This window comes from Physeter macrocephalus, chromosome 8, assembly GCF_002837175.3.
Source record: "Physeter macrocephalus isolate SW-GA chromosome 8, ASM283717v5, whole genome shotgun sequence".
NCBI classification, from domain to species: Eukaryota; Metazoa; Chordata; class Mammalia; order Artiodactyla; family Physeteridae; genus Physeter; species Physeter macrocephalus.
In genome coordinates, this window is record NC_041221.1 from 130,918,731 (window position 1) to 130,939,688 (window position 20,958).

Below are 20,958 nucleotides of genomic sequence, written 5' to 3' on the forward strand. Positions count from 1 at the left end.
TGCATCTTGGGGGCAAGAACGGGCGCCGAGTGGTAGCCTGGTTGGAGTGGCCACCTTCGCCTCCGGGCGCGGCCGGCACCTTGTAATTAGGTCACTCGTAGGCGGAGGAGGGTGTACCTGTCGGGGGAGGGCCGCGCAGTGCACCTGACTTCCTCCCCGGCACACAGCTGTCCCCGGGCCTAGATGTCTCTCCCGGCGCGATGGCTGGGGCCTCGTAGCTCTCCTGGCTTCCGCACGCCCTGCGCAGCCTCACCCCTTGTACCCGAGGTGTGCGCCTTCTTCCTACTCCGGTTCCTCCTGGGGAGAAACGCTCTCCTTCCCCAACCCCTGCCCACTCGGGCCTACTTTCTCAAGCGAAGGCCTCAAGGAAATAGATGCACCCGTCCTGCCCGGGACCCGGTTGTGTTAGAAGCGGCAGTGGTCCGCACTTTAAATAAAGCTCGGATACCCTAGGATCGGATCTCTCTGTCTGGCTGTGAATCTCTTTAAGATTTGTGAAATGTTTTCACATTTCGTCGTCCTTCCCTTCACATAAATATTTGGCTCCGTAGAGTGCCAACTATGTGCTAGATCCATGACTAGGAGACAGAAGGGTCATCCAAACAGACACGGTACCCTACCCTGGTAGAGCTTGTATTCTCCCAACAGTACTTCCTAGGATGGTCTGCGGATATGTAGGCAGAAGAGCGATTATGATGTCCACAGGACCTGAGAGATAGAAGCTTTCCAAAAGACATTAAACCTTAAAGGGCAAGGCAAGAGGTGAACCTGGTCCCTGTCTTCTAGACTCCTTACCCCCAATAGCAGCCAACCCAAGTACTCAGCAGTGTGCTGGAGGAGAGCTCTCACTCTGCAGCCTTGACCACATCATCCTGACCAACAGGCTGAAGAAGGCCCTGGAGGCCAGGATCAACCAATCGTGAGACTGAAAATTCTCCTTCATCCAAGACAACCTGCTTGACGAGGCTGACTGGCGTGGTCTACCCGGGATGGAAATTGCAATTCCACTTTCTCAATTTCTGACTATGTTTTGCAGTTAACGTCCCCCAACACAGAGGAATAAGAGTTAAGAATATGTGGAATGAATGAGGAAAAAAATCATCACTTGGTGCCCATGATTATAAAGCTATGCCCAGTGTGCTATCTTATTCACCATTGCCCTGTACCTGTGAGAAGTGGTCCTTTCTCATCAGGCAAGAAGCAGACAGGCACTCAGAAAAGAGAAGGGAGTTGCCCAAGGTAGTGGTCAGGATTTAAAACTTCATACTCCCAAGTGCAAGGTCTCAGCCACACTCACACAACTGACCTCAAAGGACTGAAATATGGAGCAGGCTCAGTATAATTTCCCTTTGCCTGAGTTCTCTTATCTAAAAAGGTGGGGGTGATGTTAGTTTGGCAGATTAAAAAGTATTGAGTACTCAATATACGCCTAGATTATGAGTGGGTTTTTCCAAAATGCTGTGAGATCCTAGGTGGTAGCATTAATGTGGGTATTATTTTCTCTTGATGCAGATGACTTGGCTCTCCACCACCATAAAAATGGAAGATATATATACTTAAAACATCCTGCCAAATAATTAGATGCCATGACTTAACTTCTTAAGGAATGAATTCTAGGAAGCTCTTATTAGCATTCAAGCCGTGAAGTAAAGCATATATGATTATATACAGTACAGAACTAAATCAGAATATCGTTTCCTTTAGAAGAAATCTAGAATTTTTTTTTTTTACTCTGTAGAACCCAAAATAACCAATGGATCTGAAAATTCAGTTTGATTTATCTGGTCTTGGCTAATTTGACCCGACTGTCTCAGTTCTAGAGCTGAGGAATACCTGGAACAAAAAGTTAAAAGCGGGACTTCCCTGGTGGCGCGGTGGTTGGGAGTTCACCTGCTGATGCGGGGGACAGGCCTGTGCGCCGCAGCTGCTGAGCCTGTGCTCTGGGGCCCGCGGGCCACAACTGCTGAAGCCTGTGTCCCTGGAGCCTGTGCTCCACGGCAGGAGAGGCCGCCGCAGTGAGAGGCCCGCGCACCACGGCGGAGAGTGGGCCCCTGCTCGCCGCAACTGGAGAGAGCCTGTGCGCAGCGGTGAAGACCCAATGCAGCCAAAAAGATAAATAATAAAAAATAAAAAAAGTTAAAAGCAAGCCGAAAAGAATTGTCCTTTTGCGGCTTCCCTGGTGGCGCAGTGGTTAAGAATCCGCCTGCCAATGCAGGAGACACGGGTTCGAGCCCTGGTCCGGGAAGATCCCCATGACGCGGAGCAACTAAGCCCGTGTGCCACAACTACTGAGCCTGCTCTCTAGAGCCCATGAGCCACAACTAATGAGCCCACATGCCACAACTACTGAAGCCTGCGCGCCTAGAGCCTGTGCTCTGCAATAAGACAAGCCACTGCAATGAGAAGCCCGTGTACCGCAACGAAAAGTAGCCCCGGCTCACCACAACTAGAGAAAGCCTGCGTACAGCAACGAAGACCCAATGCAGCCAAAAATAAATAAATAAATAAATTTATTAAAAAAAAAAAAATAGAATTGTCCTTTTTATTTTTTGGCAAAAACCAGAGAATTAATAAAGCAAATATGCTTCGTAAAAGAATCTTTGCTCAGGTGGCAAATTCAGTGTACAGTGAGTCTGAGGCTTGCCTATGATGTTTAAACATAGGTATAAATAAAAATCATTTGACGATGGGGCCGGGGTATGAGGAAGATAACCTTGAGCAAATAGCTTTATAAAGGGCACTTTTAGCCAAGGTATAAAAATTGACATTAAACATGGAGAAGGAATGAGATGTATTTTATTTGTCAGCAATTCTCTTTGCCTTATGTTAGGTATATTTTGTTGTTTCTTCTAGTTCCCTGACTTCTAAACTTACTGAGACAGAAAGTAGGGCTGTGTAGGTAAGAAATGGCATCCGGAGTCAGATGGACCAGCTTTGAATTCCAGTTCTGCAGCTGCCTAGATGTGTGAGGTTTGGCAAGTTACCTAACTTTTCTGAGTTTTCTCATCTATAAAGTGAGGATCATTATAATAGCCAATAAAAGGGCTCTTCTGAGAATTAAATGAAATTATAAATGTAAGACACCAAAGAGTATATCATAAATGTCCAGTAAGTATTATTATTATTATTTCTAAGTGGTCTCTGATTCTAAATATCCTTTAATGCCAGTTGGAGCCCCTCAGTGTCTGCATGAAATACATAGTGGTCTTTGGAAACAAAACATAACTATCAGAAACATCATATAGGGAATTCCCTGGCGGTCCAATGGTTAGGACTCTGTACTTCCACGGCAGGGGGCCCAGGTTTGATCCCTGGTTGGGGAACAAAGATTCCACCCCCACCAAAAAAACCATCATATAGACACAAAGCCATTGGATCAAGTGGGGAAGGGGGAGGATATTCAAGGAAAGAGAGTAGAGATGGAACAAAAAGAACACCCTCTCTCTTCCTTTGCCATCAAGCAAACATTCAGAAAGTTTGTTGTACAGAGAGTTAGTCACTTAGGAATAAATCCAAAAATTAATTCAGTTGGTCAGTCTTACGCTCCTGTCTTCTCTCTGAAAAAGGTGCCATATCTGATAACACACTCTTTGCGGCAAGGCCGTATATGCCCCAGAAACCCCAAAACAGACCTGAGCAGTCATCTTAGTGGCTCTGCCCATGAGAAGCCTGCCATGCTCTGATCAACTGGGCCTGCCCAACTACCAGATTTTTGCACTCACGATATGCAATGATGCTTGCAACTCATTGGTATCTATCCCTGTTTCTTTCCTTTGTGGTTTTCAGAAAAATTAAACTTATATTGCCCTTTCACCTGAAATTAGAATTTTATAGATGTGGCCAAAATTTTGTGACCAGGAGCTTTGCCACAAATATAAATCAGCCCTTTCCCTTAGCTCTGCAGTTTGGCTAAGGAAAATATGACCATGTCCCCTAGTAATGTCCATGACATCCAGATACCATTGTCAGTTACAGAGGGAATATTTTTTTCTGTTAAAGGAAAAAAAAATCTGAAATGGAAAGCGAAGTTCATCACTCGGGAAGGCTGGCTAAACCTTAAGAATACTGTCACCAACTTTGCAGCTATTAAAAATCTTATCATATAAATATGTTTATGACATAGAACATTATTTGCAATACATTTTAAGCGAAAAAAATACCTTTATAAAACAGCATGTATGAAGTAGTACTAAAAACTGAGAGCAGGTGTTTATAGAAATTAGGTACTGGAATCACTCAGTTATGTACCACAGTTAAAGAGATAAGGTCAAAAGTTCCCAAACTTTCACCACAAGTTTTAATTAGATTTAAATGCTGGCATCATCTAAGAGTGGTTTTACAACTTCAGAAAGTTGGCTCTTTTACCCCATCCAAACTTCACTGGGTCAGATTATTCCAATTTAGATATGACTTTAACATAATAAACTTGTACCATGTGGCAGCAAGCTCATGCATACATCACCTAACTGTACACTCCCCAAATGAGGCCTCTTAGTGAATATAAATATTCCATTAATCCCAGTGTAATTCAAACTATGAATGTACAGTGGTTAGGCTGGAGATACCCCTAGTTTATGGGGCAGATGACACAGGAAAGTTGGGAGCCAATAGTAGTGGCTGGGGTATGCAGTGGTGATGGGGAGCACAGACAGAAACTTTACCTTCAGTTTTAAAGATATTATGTATATCGAGATATAAATTTATTGCAGCAGAATCCTATTATAACATGGGGTTTAAAAAAATCATTTGCACTGGGGTTGGCAAACTTGTGTAAAGGGACAGAGAGTAAATATTTTAGATATGCCATATGATCTCTGTTGTATCTACTCAGCTCAGTCATTGTAGCCAAAAAGCAGCCACAGTAAAATGTAAATAAAGGAGTATAACTGTGTTTCAATAAAACATTATTTATAGACAAGGAAAAAAATCATTTGCATTGTAAGGGGAGTCCTACATTCCAACAATGAAAACACCTGGACAAACAAAACACCTGGAATTTTCTGTTCTTCTTGTCTTCCTGGGCTTGTGCTAGGCTCAATGCAGTGCCACCAATGGGAAGTTCTCTGTGGAACTATATAGGAAATTTTAAACATGTATGAGCTAACATCTATATTAAGTAGTTGGGCAAAAATTCCTTTGGTGATCTTGTAATAACTGAAGTTTGGAATGCTATCATTTATGTGATAAAGTAATTTTAAAAATTACCACAGGCCTTACAAAACAGCATGTATGATATAACCTTAATTTTATTAAATATATATTATAAAACATATGATTATAAGAGACTTTAGAAAGACACACAGTGAGGTGTTGACAGCAGTTGCTTCTGGTGAGTGGGATTGTTTTTTATTTTCTTTTTACTTCTGTAACAAAACATATTGCTTTTATAATTGACTGCTTTTATAATTGGGAAAAAAAAATCTTCAGAATACCTGAGTAAATATGACACAGCACATTTTAGGGGAGTCACAGGCCCAAAGTACATGTAGGCAACAGTTCTAGTAAATATTCCACCATGCCCTGGAATATTACTCAAGGGCCCTCACTTTCTTGAGAAAAGAAGTCTCACCTTTCCTGTGGTCTTCTCAAACAGTCTCCTCACAAAGCATTTCAATATGGCCTTTTCTCCTGCCTTACCTCTCACTAAAAGCTCTTCCACTCAGCTCAGTGGGACCCTAAATCTCCCAGACCAAAGCTATCCTCATCTGTTCCATTCCTACTTTCACCTCTTTGCTCAGCCTGTCCCTGCTTCCCAGATGCCCCTTGTATCTACATGAACCCTACTTGTCATTCAAGCCCCACACCCTCTGAACAGTCTTCCCTGATGATTCTAGGTCTCTCTTGATTGGGAGCGCCTAGCCCCAGAATCTCATGGAACCTCAGAGAGACCTGGCACTTGTCAGAGCAGAGAGGTATGAATGGAGGACTTATTGGTGAGCCCATGGGAGGTGTTCCCTAAAGACTCCCAGAAAAACTGCCGAGGAGGGGGACATTTTGCCGGAGGCAGGGGTGAAAAATCTGTTCATATTTTGTTCTTTATTTTCCAGATTAATCAGTTCACCACCGCTCTAACTTGATGCTAGGCAAGATTTAAAAATCAGATCCCCCAAAGAAGGTGAATTTGCAAGTACAGAGGCATCTAAACAGTGCTTTGAAGTTCATTTGTAAAAATAGAAAGATAGGACCATACTGCACTCCTGTCAGATAGAAAGAAACAAACTTTCCCCTCACCAGAGTGTTTGTTCCCTAAGCCATTAGAGGGAACACCAGACAGGGAGACCCCTTGATTACCAGGTACTTATGTGCTCTTCTTTAAGTTCTCATTGTGGTGGATGGTAGTGGAATTGGGTCCACAAACAGAAGAAGGAACAGTGTGTGCAGAAAAGAGAAAACTGGTGGCTAATTTAGTGCCTACATGTTGATGGTTGTTTCTTAGAGGAAAGATGCTAATCACTGTCTCTGTCTTTGGAGGAACAAGCAAGAGGAAATGAGCCTCTGTCAAGTAGTAACAATTATAAGGCCAGCATTAATTAAGTACGTACTATGTGTCAGGTACTCTTCTAAATGCTTTACATGTATTATATAATTTATTCCTGACCACTCATGGGGTAGGTACCATTATTATCCTCCTTTTACAGATGATGAAACTGAGGCACAAAGGGATTAAGTAACTTGTAAAATAACTAGTACAGAGTACCTAAACTCTTAACTACTGGAGAGCCTTTAGCATCAGATCACAAGCGATTTTCATAAAAGGAATATCTTGACCACTCGACCATCTGACACTTTCAATGCCTAGCAATCTCCAAGAATAGAACAATAACTGGTGTCCTTAAAGGCTGCAGCTTAGTGAGTGGCCTGTGGTCCAACCCACCCCATCAATCCTACTCCCTAAATACACCTATCCCATCCCCTCCTCCACTGTCTTCTCCTCCTACCATGCCTTTCTGCTCTCTTTCCTCCTGATGTCCCCTCTTTTTCTTCTCTTTTTTTCTCTCCTACTCCTCCATTTCTACCCTATTGGGATAACCCATAGGCACAGTTTGGCTCCACTTATGGCACTCAGAATCAAAAAGGCTGTTGGTCCCTGAGCCACACCCTTCCAAGCCACCTTCTTTGGGAATGAGATCCTTCCCATCCATAGGCTGAGTACAGGCAGCCTAAAAAGCAATGAGAAGAAAAAAAAGACCAAATAATTCTGCAAACGAATTACCCAGCTTGCTCCCCATGTCAGGGAATATCAGTTGCCCTGATTGGTTTGTCTTGCCTTTAAGTCAAGAAAATAGCACAATGTGGACAGAACTTTCTTCCTCCCAGGAGCCAGCTGTAGTGTAAGGAAAAGAAAGCTGGGCTCATTTCCTCTTCTGCTGCCAACAATCTGTATGACTTTGAGCACATCCTTTCCCATCAGTTTCCCCTCCAACAATGTAGAGATTAGACTATATTGGGGAGCTCTCAAATTAGGATTCATGGGTGAATTCAAGGGGATATATCAATTCCTAAAGGATAATGTACAGGATTTTTCTTTTTTATTGAAAATTTTATTGAGATAATTTTAGATTCATATGCAGTTTTAAGAAATAATAGAGATCCCAATTTCCCAGTGGTAACATCTTGCACTATAGCAGTACACAACTGGGATACTGATATTGGTAAAATCCACCTATTTTATTCACATTTCCCCAGTTTTACACGCACTCATTTGTGTATTTGTTGGTGTGTGTGCGTGTGCGTGTGTGTGTGTGTATTTACTGCTATACAATTGGGAATTTTCTTTTGCATGTGTTTTCTGGGGAAGGGTTCTTAGCCTTCATCAGATTCTCTCCAGTATCAGAGATGCAAAAAGGGGAGTGGATCCCAGCTCTGAGAATTCTAGAAGACCACACCACAAACCTCTACAGCCCTCTGTCCCAACAGCAATATTTAATTAGCACTTACCAGGGACTTCCCTGGCGGTCCAGTGGTTAAGACTCTGAGCTCCCAATGCAAGGGGCACGGGTTCGATCCCTGGTAAGGAACTAAGATCCCGCATGCTGCCTGGTGCAGCCTAAAAAAAAAAAAAAAATTCCAAAAAAAAAAAATTGCTAATTAGCACTTACCACATGGCAGGCACAGGGATGCCTGGGGGGGAAGAGTTGATGGAAAGAGATACAGGGAAAGCAGGGAAAACCTAGAGGTGTATAACACAGTCCACTGAGCTATGCTACATCAGGGGAAGACAGACAGTCCGACAGGTAAACAAGTCATTTATTAAACATTTATAGAAGAGGGATGGCCTTGTTGCTTCGGGCAGCTTGGGAAGTATTTCCACAGAAGCTGATGCTTGAGCTACATCTTGAAAGATAGTCCAGAATTCTTCAGCTGAGAAGAGAAGAACTAACTGTTAAAATCCATTCCTCTTAAATCATATCTGTTCTAGCTGTTTTGAAGAAAACACAGGAAAACATGCCTACGTTTGTTTATTCTACAATGTTAAGGTGTTAAATTCTTCAACTCCCGTGTGTTGGTGTTTAGACCAAGGGATTTTTTCCCCCTGAGTCTACTTTCCACTGCCTTGTCCAAATTGGATACCAGATCCTGCTGACTGAGCTTGAGAAAGGCATTTTATCTCTGATGTCTTGATCACATCAGAGCTTATATTTAAAGCATGAGTGATGAGAAGAGCCCGCAGCCAAGTCCCTGGCTCTGTCCCATGCCTAGAGCACCCTCTTCTCTCTACCGAAGGCTCTGGACACCAATCCTAGTGCAATGGCTGGTGGGAGTAAGAGCTGGCCAGAACCATGAGTAAAAACACCTCTGCTCTCCAGTCAATTCTTCAATCAATGGGATCTCCTTTTCCACAAGGGCTCATCAGAAATCCTCAGGGCTGGGTGCCCTGGTTCCCCCATGTCTGCCCTCCCCACGTTCAATGTTTGGTTCCCTTGTATGGGCTCTGGCTCAGGCATCCCTTGGGGTCTCTTTCTCTATGTGGATTTCAGGTCCACATCAGGCTGTTTAGTTCCCAGTGCTGTTTTCAGAAGATCATTCTCTCTGGTGGAGCCATCCCTGAGCCAGGGAGACCAAGACCCTTCCATCAGGCCCACTCTTTGAAGAGCCCCCTAGAAGCCTGATTCAAGGCACCATTTCTTAGGACCTCTGTGTCCTCATGCAAGTTATTTAAGCCCCTAAACTTCAGTATCTTCATCTGTAAGATAGGGATCATAATAGTACCATCCTCACTGGGTTATTTTAGGCATTAAATAAATTAACCCAAGTAAAGCTCTTAGCACATGACAAATACTCCATCTACATTAGCTACTACTATTAACATCTATTTTTATAATAAAATTATTTCTGACTGTAAAAGAATTAATGATCACTGTAGAAAATTTGTGAACTACTGAAGACTTTAAGGAAAAAATAATCATAACATCTAGGGAAGAGTGATATAATCATTCTGATGTATAGTCTTCCCAGTTATTCTGTGTGTGTGTATATATATACTTAACAGGAAATAGAAAAACTGGGTTCATATTGTGTATGTCGGTTCTGTAACCCATTTTATTCAACTGATATATAGTATTTTCCATACATTGGTACTTAAATACTCTTAGAATATTTTTAAAAGACTACCTTTTTTTTCAAGCATATCGATGTAACCCAACTTAGGTAACTAATCCCTTAGTTTGGTAATTAGATTGTTTCCTATTTTTATATTTGCAAATACCATGATAAATGTCCTTGTTCATAAATTTTTGTGTGCATCTCTGTTTATTCCTTAAGGTAAATGTTTAGAAATAGAAAAACTGTGCCAAGTATCAATAACTTCAGTGACATTTCTGGGACTGTTTTTGTTTTATTTTGTTTTGTTTTAATGTCAGGTTCTCAGAATTGAATTAACCACAATCTTTGGTTCATGACATTATCATAATTGTTACTGGATGGCCTGATTTTGTTAATTTAGGTGGTAAATTCATTTCAATAATGTAATCAGTACCTGTGAATCCACAACCCCAAACAAAAGCTAGGACTTCAACAATAACCAATATTTAACCCATAAGGGCTTCCCCCTCATTTCCCCGCGCTCCCCAACCAAGGGAACCTGCATCAGATGTTCATTTCTGTGCTTTTCCTTTTATATGGTTTTACTGTATTTGTATATATTCCTAAAGAGTAATTTTTTTAAATTGTTCTTAGCTTTATAAAAAGGATATCATGTTGCATGTAATCTTTCAGGATTTTTTTTCACTTAATATTACTTTGCTAAAAATTCATCCATATCATTACATTTTACTGTAGTTCATTTTGACTGGTGTAAAATACCCCAGTGCGTAAATACACCACAGTTTACCATCCACTCTTCCACTCATGGGCAAGTGCATTGTTTCTAGGATTTAGCTCTTGTTCACATTGCTGCTATGAACATTACTGTAAATGTCCCCTGTTGTACTTGCACAAGAGTTTGTCTATGGAGCCGGTTTATACTTCCACCAGCTGTAGGTGAGAGGGCCTCTGGGTCTACATTCTCTGCTACACCATGAATCCATCTTGTCAGGTTGCTTTCCAGACGGGTAGATCAATCTACCTCCTTCCAGCAATGTATGAGAATGCCAATTTCCCCAAACTCTTTCCAACCCTAGAGATCATTTAAAATGTTTGACCATTTGACAAGAAAAAATATCTCCCTGCTGTTTAACTCTGTGGCAAGGTACTGACCCCACTAAAAGCTGAGAGAGAAGGGGTTTGGCTCAGAGAACTGTTTCCAGTCTGATAACTTCAGTGACATTTCTGGGACTGAATCCCCAGTGGCTCAGCTGCTTTCCCATGTCCTAAAAGAGATGACACAGTTGCAAAGAGTGAGGGGGCCCAGGATGGGAAACAAGCCCAACTCACCACAGTGTATGCTTGTCTCCTGGTCCCAGCCTCTGCCAGTGTCAGATCACTCTTTCTCCTTGATGAAGCAGTCATTCTCTCTCCCCACCCCCACCCAAGAAAAGCCAGTATAATGCTGCCCTTTGTTATTTGAATTGATAAATTTAAACCTCTTTCCCTGCTTTGCAGTAAAAGAACTTTCTATTTTGAGTTGAGTGACATAGCCAAAACCAAGCAGAGAGCAGCAGGCTGCAGCATGAGTTAATAGTCTTTCTTCAAGAAGAGAACTCACATGCAAACAGAAGGACCTTCCAAGATATGTCATCTGCATAGCAACATGCAGCCTTGTTGCCTGCTTTTCTGCTGACATATATTTTAAGGTTCAAAATTGAACACTATCTAACCTTTGGAGTAAGCTGATGAATTAAGCCTGAACAATCAGGTTTCTTAATTCAAATCAATTTGCTAGGATCCCCTCTGTGTACCTAGTGCTGCGCTGGGTATTGTCAGGGAAGAGAATTCTGTCTTTAAGGGGAATTCTATCCACCAAAAATTATACTAATTTGAGGAGAGCCTAAACATTTACCTAAGAATATGCTTTCCTCTGCTAGTCCGTTTCTCTGCCTGAAATCTCCACATTAGTGTAGGGTCCTGGGTCTCAAGAAGCCCCCAGAGGTACACAGAGATCATGTTTATAAGAGGAGCAATCTATTTAAACCATTGGCACCTGTTAGCACAAAACCACAGCCTGGAAGAATAGGACAGAGGACCTACCATCCTCTCTTTTGTCAAACTTTTTCTTATGGAAGTTTTCAAATATGTACAAAACTAGAGATAATAATGTAATAAACCCCCATGTACCTATCACCTGGCTTCAACAATTATCAACATATGGCAATCTCGTTTCATCTGTACCTCCCATCTCTATTTTAAAACCAATTTAAAGCAAATCACAGATATTTTCATATTTAAATATTTCTGTATTTATCCGTAAAAAATAAGACTTTTTTTCAATAACCACTGTATCACATTTTAAAAATTATCAATAATTCCTTCTTTTATTAAAAAATCAATAATTCCTTCATACATCTAGTATCCAGTCAAGAGTCAAACTGCCCTGATTTTCCCAAGTATCTTTCTGTAATACTTTATTCTAATCAGGAGCCAAGCAATGTCATTTGTCTTTGTTGATATGTCTCTTCTGTCTCTTTTAGTTGATAATTTTTTAATATTTAATTTATAACAGTTTCCCTTCCTCTTTTACTGCTCTACATTTTGGTGTTGTTGAAAATAATGGATCGTTTAGTTACTAATGCTGTGTAACAAATCACCCCAGACTTAGTGGCATAGAACACCACAATTTACTGTGCTCACGGATTCTATGCGTCAGGAATTCAGAAAGGGCATGGTGGGGATGGCTTCTCTCTGCTCTTAGCTGTCTGGGGCCTCAGCTGGAAGGATTCAAAGTCTGATGATGACTTCACAGCTGGGAGCTAGAAGCATCGAAGGTTTGTTTTCTCACATGTCTGATGTCAGAGCCTGGAGCACTCAAAAACTAGGACTGCTGACCAGGGCACCCACACGCAGCCTCTCCATATGGCATGGCTTCCTCAAAGCCTGCCTTTCCTCAGCATAGTCAGACTTCTTACACGGCAGCTGAGGGCTCCAAGTGCAAGTAAGTGTTCCAGCCAACAAGGTGGATGCTGTATCACTCTTTATGACCTAACCTCAGAAATCACAGTGTCACTTTTGCTGTGTCCCGTTGGTTGAGAGTAAGTCACAAGCTCACCCAGACTCAAGGAGAGTGGAATTTGTCTCCACCTTTATAGAGGCAGGGGTAAAGTTCCACAAGAGCATGTGGGATGGGAGATACTGTTGCTCTGCCTGGCAATTAGGATGGTCAGTCAGGCCTGCCTTTCCTAGACCAACAAGCAAAGATGTTACAAACAGTGGAAACCTAGTGGAAGAGAGAAGAGGGGAGTTTATTTGTTTGCAGGGCTACTTCCTACAGTTGTGTGGATTGTGCCCTGAACAGCAGAGGGGGTGAGTGGGGCTGCAACCCAGCTCCACTTGCCACAACTGTACCTGACTGTGGGGTTGTGTCTTCAGGAAGAAGAGGCACATTTCTAATACACATAAGACTCCATATGGGTAAGAGGTGTCCCTGAATGGATGGTAAAAGATCACTCAACCTGGGAATTCCCTGGCAGTCCAGTGGTTAGAACTCTGCACTTCCACTGCAGAGGGCACAGGTTCAAAAGATCACTCAATCTAACTTATGCTTATTGGGTACCTATTGATTGAGCACATGCTAACTTGGAGAATATTAGGTCTTCTTTTGGTTTAAGTTGCACACACACTTGGCCAAGAAATATCTCAAAAATAAAAATTATATTTTTTAGGGCTTCCCTGGTGGCGCAGTGGTTGAGAGTCCGCCTGCCGATGCAGGGGACACGGGTTCATGCCCCGGTCCGGGAAGATCCCACATGCCGCGGAGCGCCTGGGCCCGTGAGCCATGGCCGCTGAGCCTGGGCGTCCGGAGCCTGTGCTCCACAACGGGAGAGGCCACAGCAGTGTGAGGCCCGCGTACCGCAAAAAAAAAAAAAAAAAAATTATATTTTTTAAATGGTGAAAGTTTTTAGCACTAGGTACTTTATGACTGCATTGGTCTAGAATGATCTAGACCTATCTTTGAAGAAGCTAAGGCACTGTATTCCAATGACTGAGGGCCCAGTCTGACCCATCAGCTGCCAGCCCTCGCTGGATGCAAAAAGTGGATGCAGGATTTATAAGGAACCAGGCCAAAAAGAACTGAGGATTTTCTTTTCTTCTTTGCAGCCCCTATTCTTCATTCATATAGTTTTTATAGTTTGATTAAATCCCCAGGGAAGTAAATGCTTTCACTTCTGTTTATGGCTAACAGGAAAATAAAATAATATAGGCAAGACAAGGAATTTCCAAGGATTTTAAGGACCAGGACAGTATCAGACACCTCTGAGTTTGACAAGGGCAGGTGTGTTATAAGGCAGCTCACACAAGTCCAGATATAAATCTTTGTAAATGAGATAACTAAAAAGCTGTGATCATGCTGATCAAGCCATGCTGGTGGTCCACAGGAAAGCCTCAAACCGCAAGGCTCAGGGCACTTAATTTAATTTAATTTATTTATTTTTTACTTATTAGGCCTCAGGTGCAGAGTGTTAAATTAATCACACTTTTCAGTTCATGGGACATTATACTCTAACTGGTCCATACAAAGCTGCGCTTTTAAGTATGTACGCATGTATTTCCTCTTATGCCCACTCCTCACTCCTGTCCTTTCCACAAGCAACCATTTTATTTGTTTGTTTGTTTGTTTGTTTACTGCACTGTGCGGCATGCAGGATCCCAACCAGGGATCAAACCCGTGCCCCCTGCAGTAGAAGCACAAAGTCTTAACCACTGGACCCCCAGGGAAATCCCAGGCAACTGTTTTAATCCTTAATTCCATTTTTTGGCTTGTATGTGTTCAAGGGAGTGTGTGTTGTTGTCTGGTTTGCATGCATTTTAATTTACATCCATAGCCTTGTGATATAGATCTCACTGTGTCTTACTTTTTCCACTGTACACCTTGTTTTTAAGACCTATCCACACTGCCATGTGCACTCCAGTCCACCATTCCTGACTGCTGCAGAGGACTCCACCATGTACACACGGCATGTGGCCTCTCTGCTCCCCAGTAATGGGCACTCCCGGTGCCACCCAAAACAATGCTGCCATAAGCAGCCTCATGTGTGTCCAATTTTGGACCCACGTGGCAATCTTTTTAGACAATTTCTCATCCATGTGGTATCCTTTTACACATCAAAAGAGGCACCTCTTCCTCCTGGAGGACACAGCCCTTGCACAAGGCTTGGCAAGGTGGAGCTCAGGCTTGGTTTCAGCCCCTACTGGCCCCCTCAGTAGGAGCCTTGCTCAGGACACAATCTGCACAACTATAGGAAGTGGCTCTGCCAAAAATCATTTCCCCCATCCTCACTTCCACCATGTTTCCACTCTTTTGAACATCACTCCTGATTGCTGCAGGAAGGGGAGGGTGTTAACAGACTGCAGAAATCTCATAATAAGATACGTGTATACTTAATGTGACCAAGTAGTGCCATATTGCTCGAGCACTGTATACTTGGGCTGAACACAGTTATCCTTCTCAAATGGTTCCAGCATGCTTCATCCCCTTCCATACCTCAAACCTGTGACACACTGCCACCTCAGTGCCCCGGAGCCTGCCTGTTGCCTCAGTGTCTCTTGGTTAGCTCGCCAACCTTATATTCTAGGAGTTACTAACTCATATCTTTGGCTTATTGATGTTCCCTTTAAAGAGGTCTGGGTCAGGGCTTCCCTGGTGGCACAGTGGTTAAGAATCCGCCTGCCAATGCAGGGGACATGGGTTCGAGCCCTGCTCTGGGAAGATCCCACATGCTGCGGAGCAACTAAGCCCATGTGCCACAACTACTGAGCCTGCGCTCTAGAGCCTGTGAGCCACAACTACTGATGCCTGCGTGCTTAGAGCCTGTGCTCTGCAACAAGAGAAGCCACCACAATGAGAAGCCCACACACCGCATCAAAGAGTAGCCCCCACTCGCCACAACTAGAGAAAGCCCACGCACAGCAACGAAGACCCAACACAGCCAAAAATTAATTAATTAGGAAAAAAAAAATCAAAAACTGGGCAGAAGACCTAAATAGACATTTTTCCAAGGAAGACGCACAGATGGCCAATAGACACATGAAAAGATGCTCATCATCACTATTAGAAAAATGCAAATCAAAACTACAACGAGGTACCAGCTCACATAGGTCAGAATGGCCATCATTAAAAAGTCTACAAATAACAATTGCTGAAGAGGGTGTAGAGAAAAGGGAATCCTCCTACACTGTTGGTGGGAATGTAAATTGGTCCAGCCAATATGGAAAACAGTATGGAGGTTCCTCAAAAAACTAAAAATAGAGTTGCCATATGATCCAGCAATCCTACTCCTGGACATATATCCAGACAAAACTATAATTTGGAAAGATACATGCATCCCTATGTTCATAGTAGCACTATTCACAATAGCCAAGACATGGTAGCAACCTAAATGTCCATCGACAGATGAATAGATAAAGATGTGGTACATATAAACAATGGAATACTACTCAGCCACAAAAAAGAATGAAACAATGCCATTTGCAGCAACATCAATGGACCTAGAGAGTATCATACTAAATGAAGTCAGAAAGAGAAAGACAGATATTATACATATATGATATCACTTATATGTAGAATCTAAAATATGACATAAATGAACTTCCATGGAACAGAAACAGACTCACAGACATAGAGAACAGATTTGTGGTTGGCAAGGGGGAGGGGGGTAGGGGAGGAATGACTTGGGAGTTTGGGATTAGCAGATGCAAATTATTATATATAGAATGGAGAAACAACAAGGTCCTACTGTGTAGCACAGGGAACTATATTCAATATCCTGTGATAAACCATAATGGAAAAGAATAAGAAAATATATACATATGTATAACTGAATCACTTTGCTGTACAGCAGAAACTACACAACACTGTAAGTCAACTATACTTCAATAAAATAAATTTTTTTTAAATTAAGTTATTGTGTCATCTCAGATGACTAATCAAGAAGAAATGGGCTGGGGACTTCCCTGGTAGCACAGTGGTTAAGAATCTGCCTGACATTGCAGGGGACACGGGTTTGAGCCCTGGTCCGGGAGGATCCCACATACCGCAGAGCAAATAAGCCCATGCACCACAACTACTGAGCCTGTGCTCTAGAGCCCGAGAGCCACAACTACTGAAGCCCACGTGCCTAGAGGCCGTGCTCCATAACAAGAGAAGCCACCACAATGAGAAGCTCACACACTGCATCGAAGAGTAGCCCCCGCTCACCGCAACTAGAGAAAGCCCGTGCACAGCAACAAAGACCCAATGCAGCCAAAAAATAAATAAATATTTTTTTTAAAAAAAGAAGAAGAAATGGGCTCAAATTAAGGCAAGGAGATTTAATTTGGCTCCTGATGAAGTACTTCACAAAAGAGGAAACACAGGCTGGACTAGGCCATGGTCAGGATGATGGGAATGTCATCTCATTCCAGAGCCCTTCAAGGAACAGAAAGAGCAGGAGACCTTGCTTGCATAGTCTAGACTCGAGGCATGCCTGTCTGCAAGCAGGGGAAAGCCAAGGTGCCTTTCAGATCTGTTAACACTTCTGCAGAGTGGCTAGATGCTCTAGCAAGCTGGATTTTTCATTCTTAACAACTGACCAAGAACCTATTCCTAGAGGATAAAGGAGGGCTGAGAGCCTGGCTAGGATTCCAAGAGCTCAGACTACCTGCTCTGTCTGCTCTCTGGAACCCCTGGAGCATGGGCCTATTCACTATTCATTTTCTTAACCACTTTTAGGGGGCCAAGGGAAGGGGAATCTTAAAAGTTAATGTCCATTTAGTGGAAGAAACTTTCAAATAATCGAATCTTACCTGTTGTATCACAGCCATATTTACCAATTATCCCTGTAGAGCTGCTATAAAAGGTTTCTCCTAAAGAAAACTTCCTGGAGGTATTGAACAATGTCATACGCAGAAAAAATGAGATCACAGCAGTTCCTAATGAGTTCCTTGGAGAACACATATGAGCAGGTCCATCCTAAGAGCCAGCAGCTCCCCAGCCCTTCTCAGCTGGGGCCCAGAAAGTGTATGAGAAAGTTTCCCCCTGTTGCTTCAGCCAACAGCTAGGAAATCCTAGCTGCACATACCAGGCTCCTTAAGCAATGATGAATCTGCTTCACTTCCTCCTTTACTTCCTAACCACCTCCTTTACTTCCTAACCAAGAGTTACAGTTTCAGTGTGGAAGCCAGAAAGGGCTGACGACATCACCACTTCCCCACAGCAGTTCACTTCGTCATCTTAGCACATTGCTTAAGAGGTAAGTCACCCCCCTTAAACTTCCTTTTGAAAGCCAGAACTAGAGATTATAGTTCTTAAATGGGGCACTCAATCTATCCCTTGAATCCTATCAGACTAAAATTTTCAAAACAAACCACCAAGGTAGATCTCTAGGACCTAGGTGGAGGTGGAAGTTGGCCGGTAGAACTGAGACCCGGCTTCTGGTATCAGCCCTGCTGTATACACCTGGCACAAGACCCTGCACATTCAGGGTCTTTCGATAACCTTAAAAATAATGCTATGGCTTTTCACAGCAGTAAAATTTTCTAGAACTCTATGCTAAAAGAGGAAAAGAGGCTGCAGTTGCTACAGAAGATTTCTGGAAGCAATTTCACCTACTCAGAAGAGTTAAAGCTGTGTTGTAGACACACCAATAAGAAACGAGACCCAGGGTTGTGGGCACAGCCACCTGGGGACAGGACCATTGTCCCTACCACTTAGGAATGAATTTTGGAACAACCACTGGGTGACTGGAGAACATTTCTGCCATTCTCACCCCTCTTTCCATCCTTTTCCCCTCCTCTCCCTTCTCCATTCTGAGACTAGATTATTTCTGTTTTACAGGAAGAAAAAGTATAATGTATTCCCCTTAGCTTCAAAGAGAATCACTGTTGGTGACTAAGTGAACACAGCTGTTTCCGACACATAAACCAACATTTAGATAATCACCATCCCTTTGCAAGTCTTTTGAAAAATATTAGCTTACACTGTTTGATCTCCTATTTTATCTTGTTAAATTTTATCATTCTTGGAAAATCATAGTACTCAGCCCTATGGAGTGAGTGGCTGATTACATGGAATGTCCTGACATGATGAGATTACTAATCTCATGAAAGAGACAAGGCAAAGGTGAAAAAACTCTAGGAATACAGATAAAAGGCATAGGCAAATGCATAGGACATTAATTATAGCTCTACAGAGTTAGTGTAGCCTTGGAGGCAGGTGATGGACAGAATAGCGTATAATGCATTACAAAGAGAAATTACTGGACTTGCACATTTTTCTAGAAACAATTCATCAGCATTTCTCCTTTTTCACTACAGTACTCAACCCAAAATCTAAACATTGCTAATTCTGCCCTCTACCTAAAGAGTGCTCATTTTAAAATTATGTATAATTTAAAACATATAAAAAGTAGACCTTTTATAAAGCTAATAATTATTCAGTAACATATAATGAATAGTATGGTTCCCCATGCACCCAGTATCCAGCTTCAACAATCATCAACTCATGGCCATTATTCTTTTATCTACACCCTCCCCACTGACTTCCCCCATCCTGTGCCATTTTGAAGCAAATTCTAGGCATCATACAGTTTCATCAATAAATATTCATTAAGTATCTATAAAAGACAAAAACTCATTTTAATGTAATTGTTCCCACATTTGAAATTAATAATTCCATACTATCCAGGTGATTATCTTTTAGGGAGCAAATAAAAAATGCTGACCAGTGGAGAGAGATGAAATATCCCCATAGCCATAGAGATGTGAAATAGTCATTGCCACAGGCTCTGTGGTTAAATAGGACATGCTACTAGCTTTGCTGATAAGACCCATAAAGTGGGTTATGAGGTCTCACAGTCAGCCTAATTGTTGTTATTTGTTTACTCTGCACTTCTGGGTGGGGAATCATGGGATGAAATCCTCCTAAAAGGAAGATGAGAAAGCCTGCCTTCTCATGCGTGACTCCCTTTGGACAAGTGGAGACCGTGTAATTAGCCCATGTCACTGTGTCACACATTGCCTCAGAACTACACATACAGCTCAGGAATGTGAGCGAGCATCTTAAGCCACAGAATTACTTGTAGATCCAGAGCACAGCCCAGAAGCAACAGTCTGAAAGTTTTCCAATGCCTAATTCTACTGGTTTCTATTTCTTTGGAAATATTTCAGGAATTTATTGGAGATATAATAACATTTAGTGGCATTCATAAGGGTTAGAAGAGAAAGCAGAGTCATGTAAAAAAGGGGGGTTTGTTTTAAGAGATATATACATATTCCCTATATTCCTTTGTAATGATTGATTGACAAATGTTCCTTTAAGAATGTTACATAAATACAGGTTGGTTTACACATTCACAGAAAGATAGACAAAATGAAAAGGCAGAGGACTTTGTAAGATGAAGGAACAAGATAAAACCCCAGAAAAACAACTAAATGAAGTGGAGATAGGCAAACTTCCAGAAAAAGAATTCAGAATAATGATAGTGAAGATGATCCAGGACCTCAGAAAAAGAATGGAGCCAAAGATTGAGAAGATGCAAGAATTGTTTAACAAAGACCTAGAAGAATTAAAGAACACCTAGAAGAATTAAAGAACAAACAAACAGAGATGAATAATAGAATAACTGAAATGAAAAATACACTAGAAGAAATCAATAGCAGAATAACTGAGGCAGAAGAACAGATAAGTGACCTGGAAGACAGAATGGTGGAATTTACTGCTGCAGAACAGAATAAAGAGAAAAAAATGAAAAGAAATGAAGACAGCCTAAGAGACCTCTGGGACAACGTTAAACGTAACAACATTCACATTATAGGGGTACCAGAAGGAGAAGAGAGAGCAAGAACCCAAGAAAATACTTGAAGAGATTAGAGTCGAAAACTTCCCTAACATGGGAAAGGAAACAGCCACCCAAGTCCAGGAAGCACAGAGTGTCCCAGCAGGATAAACGCCGAGACACACAGTAACCAAATTGACAAAAATTAAAGACAAAGAAAAATTATTGAAAGCAACAAGGGAAAAACAACAAGTAACATACAAGGGAACTCCCATAAGATTAACAGCTGATTTCTCAGCAGAAACTCTACAGGCCAGAAGGGAGTGGCACAATATATTTTAAGTGATGAAAAGGAAAAACCTACAACGAAGATTACTCTACACGGCAAGGATCTCATTCAGATTTGACGGAGAAATCAAAAGCTTTACAGAGAAGCAAAAGCTAAGAGAATTCAGCACCACCAAACCAGCTCTACAACAAATGCTAAAGGAACTTCTCTAGGCAAGAAACACAAGAGAAGGAAAAGACCTACAAAAACAAACCCATAACAATTAAGAAAATGGTAATAGGAACATACATATCGATAATTACCTTAAACGTGAATGGATTAAATGCT

General features: G+C 42.0%; 1 protein-coding gene across 9 annotated transcripts in view; it reads right to left on the reverse strand.

Moving 5' to 3' along the window:
• Nucleotides 1–8,239: 8,239 nt before the first annotated feature.
• Nucleotides 8,240–20,958, reverse strand: part of CDKL3 (cyclin dependent kinase like 3) — a 120,340-nt gene continuing 107,621 nt past the window's right edge. For all 9 annotated transcript variants that reach the window (XR_003681049.1, XR_003681046.1, XR_003681050.1 and 6 more), the window contains one exon: nt 8,240–8,361. The gene's annotated coding sequence lies outside the window, so the exon portion shown is untranslated. The remainder of the gene's footprint in view (nt 8,362–20,958) is intronic.